The following is an 18,951-nucleotide window of genomic DNA, read 5'->3' as shown; positions in this document are numbered from 1 at the left end:
TTGAATGTAGAAGACTTTCTCCAGAAGTCACTACATAAACTTTCTAGAGGCCCTAGTTCATGATCTCAGTAATGATTACAGTCCTGTTGCTGTGAGAAGGCTGATTAAGGAGTGCTATGGAGCTCACCTGGAAGTGTTAGGGCCCCTTCCTTGGTTCTGCCTGTGCTGGCAGGACACTTGCACACTCTGAGGTTATAAGCACATGCTTTCAGAAAACCTTGTTCAACTTTTGAAATTGGTACAATTTATAAAGGTAAGTTTCTACACAAGGGCTGAGGAGGCACTGAGTAGCTGTCTAGCAAATGAGAGATAAGCTCAATCTTCAGAGCAGCTTTTTTTCCATAAGAATTACTTAACTTAAAACATTGTTCCTGTAGCCCAAACTTGATACACTGATGTAGAAAGATTAATACATCTAAGCATCACAGAGATGAAGAATTTCCTTCTAATTAAAACTTTCTGGCAAGATAACTGAATTGCCCTCATATTAAAGATTAATGCTTTTGATAGGTTTGATGGCTCAATACCCCCTGTAAATCATAACAGAAAGATGTTTAAAGAATTGATTCAAGCTTATTAATTGCAAAAATAAGTATCACAGCATCTTCAGCAACAATAAAAAGCTGAGTACTAACCATTGCTAATTTGAATTTTTTTTTTTTTTTAAATACACTGCATTAGTAGAGTAACTAAAGCATTGCTGCCTCAAGGCTGCATTTTGCAGCTTCCCTTGACGTATTAGACAAACGCTCACTGACCCATGTGGCCTTATGGAAATGCTGTGTTTACAAGAACAAGCTTCTTCCTTTCCATTCAGCAGGTCTGCAGCTGGGCATTAACCTGTCCTTACCCAGCGCAGCTCTGAAAGGGTATGTGCCAACTGGAAAATCAGCATCCAGCAGGTGCTGAGACAGAACTTCTCCAAGCCTAAGCCCCGAGGATTTGTTTGGGCTCTCATTCCAGACTTTACTCTTTGCCCCTATCTAATCTGCAGTTATGGGCTTTTCTGCCTCTTAACCAATAAAAGCAAACCCTTACTCCACGTAAAGGCATCTTCCTTGGAATGTGAGCAATATAATTGATTTCAACAAGAATTCAGACACGTCTAGTTTTAAACACTGCTCTGCCAGTGACCCCATGTTAGAAGTGTCCGAGCTTGTGTTTATGTTGAATTTGACAATATTGACCTTGAAGCATAAGGAACTGTTGACTGGAAAACATCACACACTTTGAGATTCTTAATTTTTTTTTTTTATTCTTCAAGAGACAAATGACAAATTGGCTGAAGATCTACACAAAATAAAATTTAAGCTAGAACTTGTTTAAAATAGTCCTTCAGAATTTCCTGCCTTTGGACAGACTTAGTTTAAGAAAGAATAGAAGGTGTAGAGGTATCATATACCCAGGCACATTTCCAGTTCACAGTCATTAAAAAAATTCCCAGAATTCAAACCTTTTCCACAAAACAAGTGGGAGCTTTGTCCTCCTGCGGCCGGTGGTATAGAACACTTTCAGTCTTTCTTTTGCTAGTGCCACTGGCTAACAGTTTTTTAGAAACTGAAATTTAATTTTAACAGGAAAAATTCTGGTGTTCCCTCATACCTCTCATTTATTATTTGCTCATGGAAAACTTACAGAAGCAAGACTTGCAGAAATACAGTAAAAGCAGTCCATATTCCATTGTGCAAACACTGCGTGGAGAGGGAGTTTTTTAACCAACCCACTTCTGGTTTATTCAGGCTCATTTCAGCACTCATTTTCTTTTTCTATACCAGTGTGCTATGTGCTTGTAATCTTTTATATTAGTGTGTATTAGAGGTAAAATAGAGAAAAATGCAATTATGTATGCTAAAGACCAGTACAGGAAGCATTGCACAATTCATTTTCTCCTGCAGGATTGGAGAAGTAACAGTAGCTTATGTGCCTCAAGTCAAATTCTGTTTCCATAACTCATAAGGAAACTAAAGTTGATTGCACGTACGAGAATCAGCCCATCGTCTTTAGTTATAGGAAACCTTACTAGTTTTTGTTACTGTTTCTCCAGTTAAATCACCAGAACACATCTCATTTATTTGTCTGAAAATCTAGTTGTTTTATTTTAAAACTAATCAGTAATAGGGAAGATAGAAAGTATTCTGTCAGAAAGTCAAGTTTCTGGTCTCATGTTAAGAAACCTGGGGGCCTGAGATAACAGAAACCAATCAAAGTCTCAAAGTTGAACCCAGTAACAGGCTCTGATGTTTATTTGTACTGTTATTTGAGCACTTCACGTTCACAACCATTTTCAGCTATTATAAGCTTGAATTTGAAGGCTGTCTGTATTTAATTGCAGAAGGAAAAATAACCTATAGCCTGATCCAATACAGGTAACATTTGCCCTGTTCACTAGGGAGCATCTCTTTAGTGTTTGAAGGAGCAACTGGCTACTGCACTAATTTAATGGTTCCTTGGAATAAATCTACAGATACAGTTACGTATACCCCGGCGCAGGAAAGAAAGTCAAAAGGAGTTAACACTAAATACTGAGTGCTGGGAATAACACAAGCATCTGTGTCATTGTGAAGCTGGTGTGAATGGGTCTGGTTCCCTAAAAGCTGTGCTATAAATGGCTTAAGGTATTAAATACATAAGCACAAAAAATTTGCTTTAACATTTCAATTTTCATCTGAAAAGAGAGACTCCAAATAGCGTAGAGTGAATGTTTTCTTATGTTTTGTTTCAAATAAAGATGGGATTCAGCACAGCTCACTTTTATAACAAAAACCCAACCCAATCTTGTTTTTCTTTTCTTTTTTTTAAATTTCAGTACTTGCTTTCACATACAGGCATCCCCAGGCACTTCAAAGGTACTGGAGCAACAGGCTACATAATTTAACTTAAAGTGAGTTAAGAACAGCTGAAAGAATCCAGAGTACTGCCTTCACTTTGAAGTGCAGGAATAGTTTCTTTAGCTTTTTAAATTTATAGTAGGCCTACCACAACCCTTGGGGACTCAGATTCTATAGTCATTGAATTGATTGAAAAAGACAGTTTCTTCACTGGGGGCTGGGTACACTTAAAATTGTGGCAAACACTACCTCAGGAGTCCCACCTTGCAGGACAGTTCTTATTCTAATAAGAATTTAATCATCCCATTGCATATTTTAAAAATGAAATTTTCCTGTTTTGGGTGTGATCATACCACTGTTAAACAGCACACTTGAAAGCACGTTAAAAGTCAATGGAGTAACTTCTACTGAATTCACTGGGCTTTGAATCAATTTCTTCACATTGATTTCAAGTGGAGCTGAAAAAGGATTTGCATGTGCTTATGAAGTTGGAACTGAGGAAAAAATACTGCATTTCCCCTCATTATGATAAATAAGCTCAACAAAATGAAAACTGCATCATTTTTGCAGCAAATAGCTCAGACAGGATAGCATCAGCAGAGATTTACCTATTTGAAATAGAGGTCAACAATGAACATGCTTAGATGCCGGAAATTCTATGTCCCAAACAAATACACACAAAGAAGAAACGGAGATGAACTTGACTGTTCATCTTTTCAACAGTACAGTATTTGAATTCATTGAAAGAGTTGCAGATTGTGATTATGAAGCAAGGCTTCCTGAGAACAAACTTGGCAGGGCTGTACAGTGAGAGTGGCGCTTTTCTCCTTGTAAAATTCTCTCTCCTGAGATGTTACATGGATACACAGCATCCAACAAGAAGCAGGGAGATCGCTGAAGCCAAAGACTTGACAAGGTACCTGGTTTGCCCATGCACCCACCCAAATTTTTTGCTTCTCGCACAATTTTTATGCAATAGCAGCACTACAGGATCTCTTAACTGGGCTGGTCTTTCTTGGGTTCAGACATCTCTGTTTTCTGCACAATGTCACCCTTGCCTCTTTACAAACCCTCTCTTTACAATGGGGTATCGTCTGAAACTACCAAATTAAAAAAGGGACTATATAACCACTGCATTTCCTGACTGAGAGGTGTTTGTCACTGTCAAGGAAGATAATAAAAAGAGATGAAGGAACTGTATCTTCAAAACAAAGACAGTTAAAATATCTCATCTATCTTACAGTAATGTGATCATTAAAGAGAGAAAGAAAGAGGAATACTCCTTGCTTAGTGCTTTGAATCACGCAGAAGATATCCCCTCCCTACTCATGAGGCTGGAGATTATCACAGGGAGGATATGAGCTCAGCTCGGGTGCAGAGCTCAAAGAGCAGGGACTGTGAAGGAGAGCATTCCCCATTATACTGGCTTTCCAGGGACAGAAAGCTTTTTGGAGAAGTGAAACAGTTCTGGTAGCATCTAGGCACATTTATCAAGACCCCAGAAAAGGTAGAAAAGCCGTTTTAATTTTTATAAAGCGAGACAACTGAGATATCTCAAATTTCTTTGTAATTCACAATTAGGACATCAAACAAAATATATTTTCAAAGTGTTCTCAATTGGTTGCAGGAATAGTACCTGTCAAACAGTAGACTCAAATAGCCAGTATGCCCAGAATCAGAGAGAACCATCCCCCCCCCCAAAATATTTCAGCACACTAAGAACTGAAAAATCAGAAAAGTTAGCATTGCTGCCTTTTATAGAAATACTATGGAATGGTAAAGATTCAAGTGAAGATAATATATTGGGTTGACAATCTGTTTTCTTTTAAAAAATAGGCTATTCAGTCTGTAAGAATAAACCCCAGAAACTATCTTGGTTTTTGACAGAGGGATTATTATTGTTTCATCTTTATTTCTTTCTAGGAAGAGGCAATTCGTCTACAGCCAAAATTAAAGTAGTGAGGAAAAGCGGTCTGTGTCTAAAGTACTAAGTCAAGTAAGGCAGAGAGTAATTCTTACAATAGAAGTGAGCTTTCACAGGCTGTAGACATGAAAGCCTTCAATGTCTTCAGTCAGACAAAACCCTAAAGACAAGTGGCTTTAATCCTATGGGGAAGCTGGAGAGCTCTGGGGAAGCAACCAGCTTTGTAGATCAACAGCAGAGCTCTGGGGAAGCATCACTCTCCTCAGACAAGAAACTAGACCTGAGGGAATCAGCAAGATTCTACAAAGGCAGAAACTTCTGTAGGCAGCTAACATAATCATTGTGTGTACACATGAACACACACACATAAAATTTAATCTATAAAAAGGACTAATTAAAAAATAGCATTAGCCAAAATCCTTGAAATAGGATCTTAGATGTTTAAAAACCTTTCCCTGGAATTCTCTTCCCTCTGTTTTTCTTGGTAGCACATTTTCCCTTAGAAACAATTCATTCAAGATAACTACCTCTAGTTTCTAAAATAGCATACTAAAGTTTTCTCAGAATAAAGAGCATTATAGATTGAAATGTTCCCTGTCTTCCAATTATGGTGTCCCTGCCCCCTTCTTATTTCTAAGCTTTGCTAGCATTCAATTACACACAAAAATGTAAGGTTTATTTACCCATTCAAAAATTGTTCATAGTTATGTTTGCATAGTACTGTCTCCCCAGTGACGGAGAACAAGTCAGAGGCAGACAGTATCAGGGTTCACCAACCTCCCTGGATCTGCTCCATGAATCTTTCTGGTAGGGTATAGTTCAGTTAAAAAAATAATCAACAGTTATGTTCAGGAAGACCCATTTCACTGTTATAAAGCAGATTTCATCTGGACTGAACACAGATTAAGAAATTCTGATTATTAGCTAGTAATAGGTACGCAGGAGCAAAATGCAACAAGGCAAATTCATGGAAGGAAAATCCATTGAGAGCTACTGAATAGAACAGGTATCACAACAGTCTCTCTAAGCTACAAATCACAGCAGGATTGATAAGTTTGGTGAAATATCACTACATGCTTGCCCTGTTCTGTAACTATTTCTTAGGTATCTGCTTTTGGTTCCTCTTAGAGGCTAGAAAATAGACTCAGAATCACCTCAAGGCCATCTTGGTATGGCCATTCTTGCATTCACCGTGCCTCAGTCTTAATTAAATCTGCAAGAAAACAATTTGTTCTTTGCTTCCAAATTGCAAAGAAGCATTTCATCAGCAGATAGTTGTGCAAATGAATCGCTTCTGATGGTAAAGCCCTAACAAGCTCTTTGGTATTATTCATGACTGCTATCTAAGGTGAATAATTGTGGAATTGGGCCATCTGCCAGCTGAGAAATTCTGTCACTTTTACTTTTACTGAGTATTTCTTTACTTTGCAAGTTGACCTGTAATGAGATTCTGATGGGGATAGATAGAAGCTTTTCAGCCAGCATAATTCAATGATGAAAAATGATGAGTATGAAATTACATTTCCTTCATATCATTCTCCTGCTCCTTCTACTGCATTGCTGTAGCTTCTTTTTTTTTAAGCTATAGATAAGGATTATATTACAACTTAGGGTAATATCAAGCAGAAAAAATTGACCATCTGAACAATAAGACTTGCGGTACTCAGTAACACAGGAAGATTCCTCTCCAAGCTTTACTAAAATGCATTTTCTGAAAGGCTGTTGTATTCCATTGCCTGGAATTTCACACAACTCTCAACATACCCGAAGCCCTACTTGCCATCACTGCCCAGTGTACAAAGAGTAGAAGCCCAAACAATGAAACTCAGGGACTTTTCAGAGAAGACCATGCATTGGCTGCTGCCTGCTCTGTTTCTGCTCAAGGTCTGGTGGATCTTGATGTACCCTAGCAACTGACACAGACCAGGATGAGCAATACCAGAACAGCTTAGCACATGCTTCATGTTAGCAAGGAGTCATCTGAATAAGCATCCTAACGCCACCATCACACTTGCTTTCCCAAGGCACAGCTGACTCAAAGGCCAGCTACATATTTATTGTCAAAGTGGTTTAAAACTGCAGAAGGCAATTAATTTTCAGTCCTACCACAATGTTAAATAATGCAGGGGAGAAACATTATTATCAGCAAGAGACAAAAATAATTTTCTTCTAACCATTACCAAGCTTCAGAAGAAGTTGGCTTTGAAATGAAATGAGGTGAAAATGCTTGGCAGGTGGTTTATTTCCAGTTCTCTTCCAAAGCCTAAAATAATTATATATACAAAATGGAAAATTTTAGATCCATAGATCTGAAAACCTCAAATTCTATCCTTTTTCTCCTCATATGAAAAGAAAAGAAAAGAAACGCAGCATAGACCATAACATACAGCAGCTGACCCATCAGTTCTCAGAAACTGCCTGCTACAATTAGTGGCTTCTGTTGCTTTGCTGGAATAGTGGCATGGGTACCCTTTTTCCTGGGCAGTGTTCCCACTACTAGAAGCTGATTAGCTTAAGAAGCCATGTACCTTTCTCCTTTAAAGTTAGATTCTAAAAAACACAATAAAAGCAAGTGCAAGAAGTGAATGTAGCTGGTAAGAGGAAACAGGCAAGACGTTATGGAAACAAGTTTACTCAGGTACAATTTTCTGGAAATATGAATACAGGCAATAGGTCAGTGAAAGTGCGAGCATTTCCATTAATAATTGTGCAAACAACAGCTACAACTGCCTGGTTGTCAGCTGGGTCATTATTAGCTTTTTGCTTCAGAGCAAACTAGAATATGGAAGCAGTGTGGCCTTTTGTAGTAGGGGAAAAAAATAAGGAAATTTTAGGGAGAAGACCATTTATTTATTTATTTATTTTTTTTAAGCAGAGATCATCTTGGGTTGCTTGGTTATTTCAGGGTAGTTCCCATATTCTGTTCTTTGTTCAAAAGGAACACATTTGGGCTGGCTGCCCCTACGTCTGTTCATCCTCAGCTCTGCCAAAAGTTAGTTTTGTGCTGCAAACAATTGACCACAGAGGAATAGGCTATCAAATAATTGATTTCTCAGAGTTTGTGGGGCCTCAAACAGGTTTAAAGAGTGCTGAAGCAAGACAGTTTAAAGCTGTCCCTAATTCTGCAGCTCAAGTCAAGATGAGAGGTAGCTTTATGGGCATTTACAAACGTATGGCTCTGGAAGCAGCCAAACGTGTGGGGACTCATAGCTGAGGCCTTGAAGAACATACTCCATACTGTCATTCTCCATGTGTGTTGGACACAGTTTGTGGTACAACTTTTGTTGTATGGACATTTTCTACTTCCTTTCAAAACCGAAAAAACAGCAGGATTTCCCTAAAACCTCATTCATTTGAAAAAGAAAATCTGACTTTTTAAAATGCTTATACGAAACACACTATCATTCTGTCTCCAAGACCAATGAGTTCTGTGACTGATTTTCATTGTCTCCAGGAAAACATTAGAGTCAGTTCTAAAAATTTCTCAATGAAGGAAAAAAAGATAGATTTCCTGACAAAGCAACTATTTTAAAATTCACCAGTTGATTTAGCAAAGTCGTTCAAAGTATTCCATGAAAAGCTCTGTGGCTTCGTTTTCTAAAAAAAAAAATAAATAACACTACCAACACAATGGTGTAAGTGTTATTACACTTGCTAGCAACACTGTTAGAGGATGCTCTGACTGTACTGGCACCAATGACCTAAAGGTAAAATAGCTCTTAAGTTTGTCTTTGCTCTTCTGCATACCAGAGGAATGCTAAAGATTCACCTAAGGAAGCATTTCTGTGTCTATTGCTCAGAGGCATTTCAGAGTATCTATCTCTTTCTCTAGGCTCTTTTTCAGCTAGTAATGATTTCAGTAAAACATGAAAAAAATCTGCAAGAGCTCAAGGCTCTTGTGATTGATAGAAATTTTGTTAATGTACAAATTAACTATACATGTGGTTTTTAAATTCAATTTAAGCCTGAAAATCTAACCTTGGGGGTTTGAAATAATGGGACATTAACTTCACTGCCTTTTACAAACTACCGTGAAACATAAGTAAATGACAAAGATGAATAAAATCAGAATGATAAATGTTTTATAGTTGGTATTTTTTTTAAATAATGTTATTGCCATTGAAAACTTAAGTGAAATGAATTCGGTCATTTCAGCTTAGTCCCTGGTGGACAATAGTCCACATTTCAAAAGCATCACACATAATTTGGCAAAATTGGCAGCTTCGGCTCAGATGTGGCTTAGGGCTGAGTAAGCATGCAATTCCCCTAGTGAGACTGCCCCTTTCCTTCAGGGTTAAGGTCAATGGCTAGTCACTGTGGGGTAGAAAGGCTGATATTGTCTGCTTGTATTCATCTCAACTACAGACACAGAATTTCAGCTGCTGGTGATGCACAGCTTTCCAGTGCCGGCAAATATATTATACTCTTCCTTTAAATATACATGCACCTTCACTCTTTTCCACTCTCCCAGATAAAACACACACCTTCCCTTTCCAGGACAGACAGCCCTTCAGTCAGTTTTATAATCCTTGTCTTCCCCCTCCTCCCTTTCCCATTCTACAGTCATATTTCACCTTATACTAGATTTAAAAGATTGCCCATTCTTGACCCAGAATACAGCTGGGCAATATACTAGTTTAATGGCAGGAAAACAGGGGCATCAATGGAAATTATAGAAAATCAAATTGAACAGATGTCAGGAAGCACATCAGGCATTGTAAATGTGAGGGATGCCCATCAGACAAGGTTATGGAGGTGAAAAAACAGAACACGTAAAAAAAGCAGAGCAAGAACAAGGAAACCAGCCCTTCCCCCATCTGCCAGTGACAGGCTTTAACTGATGCATTGGGAAGGTTATTCCGTGCCACCCTTCAAAGTGACAACGAAAGCCACTGGATTATGAGATTCTAAAATAAGACAAACAAGTGTTACAATAACATACTAATGTTACAAAAATAGCTTTGAAATAACTTGTCTCATTAAAAGTTAATGGAGTTTTATGTCCAGCCCTGAAAGTATTAAGACATCTTAGATTTCAGAGGATTTTTCCACTGATTGTAACCTATAGAAGTCCAGATTTTTTTTAAAGTTATTCAGACATTTAACACAGTAGGTTGTGCCCAGTAGGATTTTTAAAAAAGCCTAGACATCTAATTCCCATTAGTGACAGAGTTTTGAAAAGCCCGCTGTCATCTCATTGCCAGCCTCAGCATTTAAGTAACTTTGCAGTCCTGGCTCTGATTGGAGATTTTTCTGCCTTTATGTCTACATTTAAGGAAAATAGTAGAAATCAGTTTCAAATACTAGCAGGACAGATGAATTTCTTCTTTCCTTCAGATCGGGTAACTCCATTCATTGAAATAGTATCACACTAGGACAAGTTTTGCTTTCCTTTGTCCTACTAAGTTAAATTCAACTGGAACAGTAGTGATTTGGGGTCCTGAGAAAGAACAAATAAACCTTGCTCTATCTTTTGAGATAACAACTGTAGTAGTGTTTAATTCACAAGGTAGCTTTTTTCCTAAGGTTGCCAAATCACATATTGTATAGAACTTTCTGTTATTAATTTTTATGCTTAAAAAGCAGGCAATGCACATGAGACTATTTTGCTCAGTCTGTGTCAAGAAGTGTATTAATACACATACGACAGGCAAATAATTTAAAAGTTGCTTTAACAAGAAACAGTATCTTAGCCAAGTAGCTTTTAAAACATTCATCTGGGTTTTTTTTATATTTACTTATTTAAATAAATAAATTTTGTAATGTTTTCCTACTTTGTGCCAACTATTAGAACCCGAACAAGCTGTTCCCTGAAGAGTGAGCCATAAGGGAACGGGAGAGCCAGCATGCCACCCCACACATGAGCCACAGTGTGCCCAGATGGAAGGCAGGTAGACACTCAGGACTGACAGTCCTAATGAGCTGAAAGCAAGCAAGACAGGGCATCCCTCTGCCTACACAGGTCAGGGCTGTCTAAATAGATTAGAAAAATTATGTTTATTATAGACTATGAATTTGTTCCTGGAATCCATAGCATATAACTACCTGTAGTTTGCAATGAAGTTCAGGCTCAAGAGTTTAGAAGGGTCCTGTGGCACTGGGCACAGGATAAAACAGACTGTTTGAAAGCAGTGTCACTTGTCTACATGCGCTTAAAACCACTCAGATCATACTTTTGCCTGGAAAGCTATTGCCTATTATCATTAGCCACTGCAATATCACTATTGCTGAAAAGGATTGTAGAAGGCATTTTAGCTTCTTCACGTATTGAGGAGCCTGGAGGCTCTCAGACTTCTTGACTTGGGCAACCTGGTCTAGTGGGAGGTGTCCCTGCCTATGGCAGGGGGGTTGGAACTCAATGATCTTCAAGGCCCTTTCCACCCTAAACCATTCTATGATTCTATGATTGTGTGCACACTTCTCATTTTCACTGCATATAGTCAGCTGTCCTTGACCACGACTCAGCCAGTTTTAACCAAGACAATAGTTCAACAAAATATGTACTTGCTGGTTTCAGATGTTTCAGAGTACGAAGAGCAAGAAAGTGAAAGGAAAAGGGAAAACAACACAAGAAAATTTGGGCGGCAGGCTCTGAAGCCAATAGCTTTAAAACTTATTTAAAGCCAAAGTGTTTTGAAATCTTATAAGGAATATAAGGAATCTTATAAAATTCAATAAGAGCAAGTGTAGGGTGCTGCACCTGCGGAGGAATAACCCCATGCAGCAGTACAGGTTGGGGGCTGACCTGCTGTAGAGCAGCTCTGTAGAAAGAGACCTGGGAGTCCTGGTGGACAACAGGATGACCATAAGCCAGCAATGTGCCCTTGTGGCCAAGAAGGCCAATGGCATCCTGGGGTGCATCAAGAATAGTGTGGCCAGCAGGTCAAGGGAGGTCATCCTCCCCCTCTACTCTACCTTGGTGAGGCCGCACCTGGAGTACTGTGTCCAGTTCTGGGCTCCCCAGCTCAAGAAGGACAGGGAACTGCTGGAGAGGGTGCAGCAAAGGGCTACCAAGATGATTAGGGGACTGGAACACCTCTTTTATGAAGAAAGACTGAGGGAATTGGGTCTCTTTAGTCTGGAAAAAAGACGGTTGAGGGGGGACCTGATCCATGCTTATAAATACTTAAAGGGTGGGTGCCAGGAGGATGGGGCCAGGCTCTTTTCGGTGGTGCCCAGTGACAGGACAAGAGGTAACGGGCACAAACTTGGGTATAGGAAGTTCCACCTAAACATGAGGGGTGGTAGAGCACTAGAACAGGCTGCCCAGGGAGGTGGTGGAGTCTCCATCTCTGGAGACATTCAAAACCCGCCTGGACGCGTTCCTGTGCAACCTGCTCTAAGGTGTCCCTGCTCTGGCAGGGGGGTTGGACTAGATGATCTCCAGAGGTCCCTTCCAACCCTATGATTCTATGAAATTACAAATGAAAGTTTCCCTTAATTGAAGATGTAGAGTAAAGTAGTGTGCAACTCAGACCTCAGTCAGAAGTGACGGTGCAGAGAATAGCAGAGTTTAAGTGCACTGTTATCCCAGAACATTTCCCTTTTTACCTGCTTACAGCCCAAACTAGCTTCTTGCTAGAAGTGAGACTTGCCAAAACCAGGATGTCTGACAGATCTCATCTCAGAGACCAGCATGAGGAAAAGGGTTCTCAGGAAGCTAACTTTTTCTCCCTATTAGGTTCAAAATCTGCAGAAATACCTGTTCACTATCACAAGATTGAATGTTGCTATAAAACCACCTTGCCCATGATTTTGTTCATTACTTCCAGTTCTTAATTGCTTGGACCAAGCCAAGGCAGCTCATCTTTAATTGGAATAAGGAGTTAATCTTTTATACAAAGGACCCAGCTGAGTCTTTGTATATGTTTGAATGTGTAAAGGGCTTTTGGCAGTTTAGAGTGTGTGTGGTGTTAGCGGGATTTAGCTCATTAGCAAACCACAAAGGCTCCGATGACACTGTACTCTGGGTAAAATACATGAGGCCAATCTACACCCTGTGGACATGTACAGCATAACTACATAATAAACAGGCATTTATTAATAATTTTATCTGTCACACATGCAGAAGGAGAGGGTGAGAAGTCAAAAGCTGTCATATGTTGCAACTAAAGAGGCATAATTAAAGTGATAAGTGTCATGTGATTATAACCCTTGAAGAATTAATCTAGCATGAAACAACAATGGTATAAATACAACAGCATATGTTCCAAAAATTAATTTCACATAATAGGCAGCTGATGTAAGCACTTAGACCCAATTATGTATGGTCATACAATAGCAGCTGATGCATGGAAAATCCCTTCTATAGTGTACACTAGAATAATCCCATTATAAATGAATGAATAGAAAGACTCTTTTAAAGTCTTTGCACTAGTGTGTATTTACAGACAAATTAGAATTTATGGAAATATTATGTAGCTTTAACTTCTCCACTAATTTGTTTTCAAGGTTTAACTCTTCAAACCAGATATTGCTTCCTCAGCATCTCAGACCATTAGCTGTTCTGCAGAAGCAGAATTTGTGGCGACAGCACTTACAACCTACAGATTTGTTTAACCTCAATTTTAAATAATTTCTTTAGCTAACTGTTTGATTTCATAATTTCTACTTTACGCAAGTAGGACTTGATTCCTAGTATTGTTCTATCTGATTCTCCCTCTGAAGTTAAATGAATCAGAATATTGCAGACTGCAGAGATCAGCATTGAAGAGATTTATCCTGTAATATTCACTGGTTGTTAATCTTGAATATTTTGGCTTTCCTTACATTAACATTTATTTTACTACTCTGATTAATATTTTTCTCATAGGGAAAGCATGAATAGTTTATACATAAATGAAGCATGTTGGTGTTTCAGTTTACACTGATCACGTTCACATGAGCTTTGCTGTTTGTCTATTGACCTCAACCCTGGTTGCGTGCAATGCGATGTCACATCCCAAGTTTCAGCTTGAGAGCACAATGTGCATCCAAAATTTTAAACCTGGAAGCACTGATAAGAATTCAGATGCACACAGATTAACTCCTGACAATGACAAAAATAAACTTATTCTAGAGAGAAACTATATTTATTGATTAAGGTTTGGCCCTGAAATCACTTCGGATGCTTGTAAGGTCAATCAGAATGACCTACCATATGTTTCAATAGCCTTCTGTTCTCTTTCAAATTATGCAACTTTTAGTTATGAAGCTGTGAACATACCTACTACTACCACTGACCAATGGCACTTCATCTATTTCTGCTTAGAAAAAGCTAGAAGCAAATTTCATTCACTACATCTCTAGAGTCAATATACTAAATAAGAGGAAAAAGAATGCATGTATTATAGCACTGTGACAAGAAAACAATGTTATCTGTTCCCTGGAACTAATGTTGAGCTGTATTCTGGGTGCCATGCTAGGCAAAACAAGATCAGAGGTAGAAGCAGACACGGAATTATCCATTCAGGTGGTCACATAAAAGTATATTCGACCAAAACCATTTCAGGAACAAAGTCGTCGTCGGGGAGAAAGTGTATGACGTGTCTCCAAAAATTCACTTGCAAGGTATGCTAGGAGCTCTTTTTACTTGGGTACATATTTTATTCTTTCAGTATGCTGAAAAATGAGAAGAAATAGGTACAGCTCATTAAACTGATTACTAACACAGTTCTTGTGGACTGGACACATCTGGACTTTAAATCAAAACAGCAAAAGGTGGCCAAGATTTTAACAGCAAGAAATATTTGTTTAGTAAACAAATTATATTATTGTAGCAGTTAGCCAGTGACAGAGTTACAAGCCCTTTTGGGGAAACTAAATAAAGTGTTATCTCTGGTGAAGAGAGTGTTTTGTTGGCAACTAATGAATTTCCAGGTGGAAGCTGCAGCCAGAACCCAGGTGTGCTTTTACCTGTTACCTAAGTACAGCTAACACTTAAAGTTTCATGAGGAAGAAGCTGTAGCTATTGCACTCTGTGCACTGCACCACAGGGCTTGCTAGCTTAGGGACTGATGGAGAAATGAGCAAAATGAAATAAAACTTCACCAAAATACCACGCCTTTCTTTGATAAATTTCCTGCAGTCAGAAGAGGAACAAAATATTTTAGGAGAGAGTAAAAACACTTGAAAGAAAAACAAAATTAGAGAAGGCCAAACACTAATTGCTCACCTGAAATAGGAAAGGAGAGCTTCTGTTTAAAGTTAATGCATTTACCCAGATTTTGAAATTTCACTTGACAGTTAATTCCAGCCATTTGTAAACTATTGATTAAATTAAGGTTCTGAAAATGTTGACACACAGGCAAATGACAAAACACTACTTTAAGAGACCACTAGTTACAAAACCAGCCTTGCTTCCTGAAGGCAACTAGGAGCACCACATTCTTTTGTGAAAACACCTTGCAAATGCCGCTCGCCTCCATTATAAGGGTGTTCTAACATACTGCTTCTGACAAACTGTGCAAGCCTACTCCAAGGCAAGAAGCCACACATAAGGTCTATAGTCCAAGACTGGATGTTCAGAAAAGTAGGCCTTTAACACTTCATTTCTCTGCAGAACAGGCTAGAGCACCCCAACCAGTTCAGTCACAGGGCTAGGCTCTGCAACCTCATAAAACACGAGGTAAGACAGCGGATTGCTCTAATATATGCCAACTGGATTGGCCCCTTGGGGACCCATTCTGCCAGGAAAGGATTACTGGATTTCTCCAATGTCCTTTCTACTCCTGGACATGCCTTTAAAGAGCAGACCACTACAAGGGCTTGGGTACCAATACAGCCTGCAGTCCGTGAACTTGTCAGGCATAGGATGTCCCCATGAGTGGGGTGAAAAAATTCACTTCAGCCAAGGATCCATCCCAAGTGTTTCGGTTTTCAGGTAATTTTAGTTCAATAGACTCAAAATAGGTAATTACCAAAGGGCAAAGGGAGCTTTTCCTATTCTGCCCTGCCCCACTCAGGATTTAACATATGCGATGGTGCACTGGATGGCTGTGTATGCATGTTGCATGCAAGCGACCTGGCTATTGGTTTGATCATTCAGTGCTTCAGCTACAGAGTTAAGGAGAAACTGCACATAGGTTTTCCTGAATGAAATTGCATCTTTATCAAACAAGGCCACACATTTGGGCCTGGAAGTAGTAACAGCTGTAACTAAGCGAATGTTATTAAGAAAGGAAATAACGAATTGGGAAGTATTTGAAGTTCTGACCTTTCACCCCTAGCACTATGATTCAAGCTAACCCTGAAGACCCGACTATGATCTATCAATGATTTCTGGTTTAGATCCCCAATAGTTAATTTGTTTCACGCTGGGAGAAGTTGCTTGATATGGTTTAAGAAGTAGGCTATTAGTAACGGCACATTACCTATTTGTGCAAAATCATGCACACAAGCTTGCCTTAAGCACTGAATAAAACAGCAATACATACACGTATTACAAGATTCTGGAAACACTAAATTGAAAACCAGATTTGAATCTTGAGAATGTGAATTATGCTAAACTATTTTTCTCTCAGTAGAAAAGTCTTGAGTGAATAAGCAATGGAGTATTATTGGACTTCATGCCATTAAAATCAAAATAATGTCTGATGAATTTACAAGTACTGGACACTTCAAAGGCCACTTTATTATATCTTTCGAAAATATTGCTGTATTAGAGATGCATTTTATCAGTTAGAAGGGTGACATTACTCAGTATTAATGAAATATAGCAGACACCTGAGGACGTACATATCTAATTTTAAATGAAATAATTTTTTATGTTTTCATGGATAATAAAGAACATTCCCTCTAAGTCGGGAAAAATGCTAAGGAGCCAGAGGTTACGGGGAGATCATTCAGTGATGTTATAAAATCCTGGCAACACCAAAGTGATACTAAGTAATACGTGTTCCCTTCTTTGTTAGTAATTGTAGAAAGACTACACACCAGAGCTTTATTCATGCAGTTCACTTGATCTCCATTTAAACTGAACAGATTTTCTCCCTTGTTTTTCCTCCAATTTTGGTGTCAAGTAAATATTTAAACTTTTCCTTGGCTTTGTCATACAAAAATCACAAAAGATCTAAATACAGTAGCCAAGATGAAGGGATAATGTTTTATCAGCAGTTTTCCTCTTTTAACTGTTGTTTGAGAGGAATGCTGAGATAAAAAGGAAAGGTTATTACACTTGGACAACCTTAATTCTTCAGGGAAAGATGCACAGTTTAATAACAGCAGCCAGCCATCTGCTTCTCCTGAGGTCTGCATGCAGATGGAGCAGCCTTGCAATTGTATCACCCTCTGTGCCAGCTCAGAGGCAGAAGATATCCTTTCTCGGGTTGTGAAAAAACCCTGCCAGGACATAATCCCTTCGCACCAGCAGCATGGGCTCGAGAAGCAGAGAGACTCTGGGTGTCACCGCTGTGAACCCCTAGTGTTCACTTCACTAGCGTGGCTGCATGCAGGCTATAATCTCACATTTTAAAAGACAGAATAAGTTCCATTTTCTTTTTAATGCCATGAGTTTAAAGGTAAAATAACAGATTTAATGTTCTTATTACATGCTTAAGTTTAGCAAGTAAGTGTCCACGTGGCCGAGTGCCTAGCACCTAGCATCACAGCTGGGAATGGAATGTTACAGGACACACATGTACCTGTTTTCCTACAGTTTTATGGGTCACTACAAGGAAAGGAGGTGGCAGGCTGGAAGCCCAAACATATTATACAGGCACAGATCTCGGCTAAGGATCCAGGAATCAACAAGTTAACACTATGGAGAGACGCAGACATACTGAAGATAATCCAAGGAAGGGCCACAAAGATGACTGAGGGATTAGAGCATCTCTCCTATGAAGAAAGGCTGAGAGCTGGCATTGTTTAGCCTAGAGAAGAGAAGGTTCAAGGGGAATTTTATCAATGTATATAAATACCTGAAGGGAGCGTGCAAACAGGACTGAGTCAGGCTCTTTCCAGTGGTGCCCAGTTACAGGACAAAAGGCAACAAGCACAAATGGAAACACAAGATGTTGTCTGAACACCAGGAAATACTACTTCCCCCCCACACACTGTGAGGGTGACCAAGCACTGGCACAGATTGCGCATGCAGGTTATGGAGTTACCATTCTTGAAGATATTCAAAAGCTATCTGGACACTGTCCCGGGCAACTGGCTCTAGAAGAGCCCTGCTTGAGTAGGTGGGTTGGACCAGATAACCTCCAGAGGTCCCTTGCAAACTCACCCATTCTATGATTCTAAAAGTAATATACCAAATTCTTAAGCAAGCTTTAAGTTTATATTCATTAGGAATTCAGTTCTCAGTAACTGAATCCTACACACTGGATGCCAGATTCAGAAATCGCTTATCCAATGAGGTGTTACAAGTTTACCCATGAAACCTCCCAGAGCTTTTTGATACCAACATTTCCAACCTGAGTACACATAGCAAGCAGGTCATACATGCTCTGTAGGCTATAAGTGGAAAAAGGTTTAATTGTGGTTTTCCTGAAAGCTCCCAGCTGGAGTTAGTATATATTTCTGAGAACGTAAGAGCTTTGCCCTATATTTGCCCTTCCCATAGATTTCTCACAGACATGCTGGAAACATTTTTTTGCCAGGTTTATACGTGGTGTCAACTCTGCCAGTGTATCAGCTGAAATGACCAGTGCAGTGTGGGAAGGTGGAGCTAAGTCTGTCCCTTTGCTTATGGTTGGTTATTTTTTTTTTTTCCCACCAGCAGCAATACCACTGATAAGGGAGTAAGAAGAAATTTTCTTTTTTCTTACACTTTTGCATCTGTATGCATTACCCTGTGTACTGTACCATTCAAAGGCAAAGAAACTCAGGAATGTCAAATTTATGTGGACAACTCAAAGGAAAGAGGAGAATATAAATTATTATCATCCTTTTTTTTTTTACTAGCTAACATCAAGTAAAGATTACCATAACACCACCAAATTGGGATCCTAATTGACTGAGGTAACAATAAGAACCTGTGATATTTAAACCTGTGTTTTCTTGAGGTTTGCTCTAACCCTTACAGGTATTTTGTAAAAAGTACTTGTAACATGCTATGTATTCTTTTTTGCTGTTTGAAACAAAAAGGCATAAGTGAACCTACCCTTTCAAAGTATGGATGCCAACACGAAATGTCACACTGCAACAGATTAAAAATTAGTTGCTGCATACAACACCAAACAGACAGATTTACCTGTGAATATTGGGTTAGAAATTGTG

Source organism: Vanellus vanellus (assembly GCF_965231255.1).
Source record: "Vanellus vanellus genome assembly, chromosome: 11".
In the NCBI taxonomy this organism is placed as follows: Eukaryota; Metazoa; Chordata; class Aves; order Charadriiformes; family Charadriidae; genus Vanellus; species Vanellus vanellus.
Note: the sequence above shows the minus strand (reverse complement) of the source record.